This window comes from Malurus melanocephalus, unplaced genomic scaffold (genome assembly GCF_030028575.1).
Source record: "Malurus melanocephalus ecotype Western Australia unplaced genomic scaffold, MMel_1.1 scaffold_193, whole genome shotgun sequence".
Lineage (NCBI taxonomy): Eukaryota > Metazoa > Chordata > Aves > Passeriformes > Maluridae > Malurus > Malurus melanocephalus.
In genome coordinates, this window is record NW_026623425.1 from 563,544 (window position 1) to 568,369 (window position 4,826).

Sequence of the window (4,826 nt, forward strand, 5' to 3'; positions counted from 1 at the left end):
TATTAAACAACTGAGAAATGTCCTGCTCGAGTCCAAGGGCAGAGTGTGCAGCTAATTTTAGAAACCCATTAGAGCAGCTAAAGGCGGCGATGTCTCGCAGCGCTGGGGAGGGCAGGACCTCTGTCCCCCTGTGCCGGAGCAGCATCCAACTGCTGTGAGCACCCCCATCCCACGGGGCTGGGAAAGGCTCTGGGGAAAAAGGGAATTCAGGCCAGGCAGCTCCAGACCCTGGGATATTTCGGATATCGCTGTGTCTGTTGGCAGCTCCAGCTGAACGGGTGAATTTTGATGATTTTGGTGAACTGGTCACGATCCCCCTCTTCCTCACTCTCTTTTTCTTTGCTTTTCCAGCCCTGGAGGATCCCAGCCTGGCAGAGCTGGGCTGTTTTGAGTTTTTGGCACAGCTTCCTTGGGCCAAGCCCAGCAGTGAAAGGGTCTGGGGAGGGTCAGGAGCTGCTCCCCCCACCCCAAGGGCCTCTATGCCAGAGGTTTTCCAGCCCTCTGGAATACCAGGATCCTGCCAGTCCCCTGGAGCTGCTGAACTTTGTCCCTCAGGCAGAGTTGTCMCCTCCTTCCATCCAAAATAGTCAAGCTCACTGATTTGTCCCCGGATCACTCCCGGGGAGGGCAGGCTTTGAATGTGGGCTGTTGTTTTCTTTTCTGATCTCACAATTTTGCAGCTTCCAGCAGCTCCCACTGCCAGGGCACGGCCCTGCCTGCCCAGCTCACCTCAGCTGGCCCATCCCAGCCCTGGTGACCTCAGGGCAGCYGAGGGATGGCCGGGTGTCCCAGAGTCCGGCTTTGGCTGCCAAATTCTCTGTCCGGAGGTTGGGGAAGCCCGAGCTGGGGAGGGCTCTCAGGTCACTGCCCAAAGCCTCAGCCAAGTTTTCAGAGATGTGCTGGAGGTGCCGGGCTCCGGGGGATGCTGCTGATTCCCAACAGCTGCTGAGATGTTCCTGCGTAGGATTAAATAAATAAAATAAAAGATGTTCCTGCGTAGGATGAAACAAAACCAGAGCTGCAGTTTTGGTGCCTGGGGAGATGCCCGGCATGTGAGGGGTGTCCTGGAGTGGCCAGGCACAGGGAGATGGCTCCTCCAGTCCCCAGCACCCCCTGGCACCCCCAGTGCTGTGTCCAAACCCTTTTCTCCAAAGAATGAAGCTGTGGATCGATTAAAGCGAGCAGGAGCCCCAGCCTTGGACCAGAGCTCTAAAACAGCTCAGCCTGGGCAGGGTTTGCTGCAGGCAGGACAAACACCCCTGTGCTGGAGGGGAGCAGGAGCAGCGCTGTCCTCACTGTCCTGGCACGGTGGCATTTGGGGCACGGGTGGCATTTGGGGCACAGCCACTTCCCCCCGCCCTGCCTGATCCAGCACTGGGGTGGCACTGGTGGCACTGGGTTTTGGGGACACCCTCAATTCTTCTCACACCAACACCCCAACACCCCCTGGATCCCATTGTCAGCAGCCCCAAAGCACCCCACAGTCTGTGTCTTTCTAGGAGGCAGGGGGAGGAAATGGGAATAGATTTTTTTTACTAATTTGATTTGAAAGCCCCTTTTATCCCTGAGTGATCAAAAAAAAAAAAAAAAAAAAAAAAAAGAGGATTTTAGCGACCCCTTGCTCTCCCTTGCTGTTTTATATTTAATTATGGGAAACGATTTTAATTAGTATCGACAGATATTCAGGAAAATAATTATGGGCAAACCTGTGCTTCTTATTTCTGTTTAACCTGCAGATCTCCCAGCCCRTCTCAGAGATCCAGGCTGAATTTCGGGGGTTTATCTGCTAATAAAAGGCTCCTGGGRAAGCTGGGCTGGCTAACGAGATAACAGGCCGCTCACATCTGGGTCACAAGTTCAGTTTTTGCCGTGGGCAAAGGAGACGAGAGCGAAATCACTGCCAGGACGTGTCCGGTCTGTTGTGATGTGGGGCTGAGGGGGCTGATCCCAACCCAGGTTGGTGCAGGGAGCGCCCCGGGAGCTGCGGGAGGAGCAGCGTGCGCAGGGCAAACTGCAGCGGCAATTACCGCGGCGCTATAAAAAAAAAGAAAAAAATCCCAATAAAAGCCATTTCCTGGCGGTTTCCGTCCGGGCGCCTCGTTCCTGCTCCCCGCTGGCCCCGGAGCCGCTGGCACCGGGCAGGCACCGCGTTTGCGGATGGGAAAGGGGGATCGATGGCTCCGAGCGTGGCTGCGGGCGGTGGAACCGGAGCCCGGCGCGCAGGATGCCAGCGAGACTCCGGCCGGCAGGAAAGGAGCTCCCGGACACGARCACAGCACGGGTTATTGCGAGTTCAGGGTGGGCCCGGTGCGTGTGGAGGGTAAACAGAGCGTGGGGCAGCACAGGGACACAGCCCACGCAGGAGAAAAGGGGGTGAGCTACAAACGCTTTGGGTGTCTCCATAACAGCGTGGGCACAGCCCCTATGGAAAAAAAAGACAAAATTCATAAAGGGTTTGAGTATCTGGAGACGGGAGCCTGGCCAGGCCGACCAGAGCTGCTTAATTTTGGAAATGTGACTCTGATTATCATTGCAAGCAGGCAGGGAAGTGGTGGTGGCGCATCTCCACCGCTGGATGCCTTTAAATCACCGCCGAACATCTGTCTTGAAGACACGCTCCAGTTCAGCCGGGAATTACAGCCGGGCAGCAGGAATTGTCATCCGAGGGTGAACATCGCCGCCATCCATGAGCCGTCATCCCCCTCAGCGCTCCCGTAAAGGATGGAGCAGGCAGAGCTGCTGCTTTGGGGTGGGTGTGTTAAAGGACAGCGGGGTTTGGATGCTGGGATGTGCCTCGGCCGGCGGGGCTCTTCCCGGTGCTGTGACACCAGGACCCACGGGAGAGGGGACAGCAGCCAGCAGAGGGACGCGGGGACACGTGGGGAACACAGCGGGGCGATCCCAGTGATGGCTTGGCACAATCCCCACCTCTGCCGCGAGTTCTAATAACTCGTGAGCCCCCTAACGCTGGTAATAGGGACCCTAAGCGGGGTTCTGGGCAGAATCCCACTCCCCAGCAGGCGAAGGAGGCTCCTCCGAGCGGCAAGGTGCCGGCTGGCGATCAGGSTTTTATTGCTTCCTGTTGTGTGAGACATCTGATGGCAGGCGGGGCCCCAAAGCTGGTGCAGCATATGGAGCGCCCCCCTCGCTCCCTCCCCCTCCTCCTCATTCAGAGTCTCCACGGAGAGGGGCCTCGCTGGCTTTTCCAGCTCCGACGGGAAGCGGAAGGATGTTCACCTCGGTCTCCGATCCCCAAAAGCCTATTCCCGTTAGGGCAGGACCCCGACATGAGGCGAGCTTCGTTTAGGGAACCCTAAATCCACGCGGTGGAAATGCCGCGCTGGTGCTGAGCTGCGGGGACAGCAGCCGGTGCCAGGGRTCACCCCGACCCCAGCCCTTCTTTTTCCAGCAAGGAGACGCTGAGGATGGCACGAGGGTGTTCGGGCACCCCACTGTCCCCCCGGGCAGCATCACAGCCCTGGAACAGCCCCCGTGACGGCTCCTCTCGCTCGGAACAACCATCGGCACCGGGGGCGGCCGAAAACAGCCGTGGAGGGAGCGGGGGCGGAGGGGAACCGCGAGGGTTYGGCCACAATCCGCAGCTCCCCGGGGCAGGCAGGGCCAGGCTGGCGGCACCGGGGATCAACAGGAGCCGAGCATCCCCCGGGGAGGACGAGGGAGGCGATGCCGGGTGGGATTTAGGAGACGCGGAGCTGTCTCGCTCCGCTGCACCCCAGCAGCTCCCGGATGAACCCCCGGCACACCCCGCCCCAAATCCTTGCCCGAACACCGAGGATMTGGGGGCTTTCAGGTGCCCGTCGCTATGGAAACCCCATCTCACGGCGCTGGTCCAGGCTGAGCCTGCCGGAGCCGCGCCTTCCCGAGCGGGGATGCTCAGGTGAGGCTCGGGAAGGTGATCCTGCAGGTTTCCAGCTGCAGCAGGATCAGGGAAGGGCACCCCGAGAGTCTTCTGGGCAAAGAGTGAGCTCTGTAGGGAATAGTGATTGATTTTTTTTTTTTTTTTTTAACAGCTCCTTGGTGGTGTGAGAGGCTTGATGAAGGCATTTAGCACAGAGGAGAGGTCTGGACTGGACCCGCATGAATGATCCCACTGATGTCCCCTAAAGCCTTCACTTTTGGGGACAGGGAGTCAGCAGTGCAGCCCCTTCCCACCCCCCGCTGCCCAGTCAGGAAAGGGCTCCTTGCTTTAAAAAACCCTGGCTTTGTTCTGCAAACACTCCCCTCTGCAGCCTAATCCCATCCCCCAAAGCAGGGGACTGGGTTTGGGATTGGGGTGGGAGCAGGCAAGRCATTGCCATTCTTCTGCAGAGGAAAAGTCCTTCAGGAGTTCCAGGAGGGGTTCCAACACCACCCCCAGGAGCAGATTCTGCAGGTTCCGAGTGCCTGGGGCAGGGTGGGACCTGTCCTGTCCCTTCGTGCTGTCCCCCTCCTCTGGGTGACACCACCTGCCCTCACCTCCCCATGCCCTGGCCCTCAACTGGGATTTTCCAGGGCTTTTTCCCAGTTCCCCTGCACACACCAGCCCCTGCAGTTTCACAGGGTTATGGAATTTCCCCGGCTGCTGCTGTGGGCCACGTGGCTTCCTTTTGGGAACTTCTTCGGGGGCACTTTGTGCACCAGCCCTGCTCCTCACACACACCTTGCCTGGTTCCCCACAGGCTGCTGAGAAGATGGAAGAAGCTTTCAAAGCCAGGGGAAGGTTGGGATTTTGGATCCGCTAACATTTTAAAGAGATGCTCTGAGCCCAGGCAACGATGGGTTTTCCTTTAATATTTAATGCTTTTTTTTTTTTTTTTTTTTTTTTT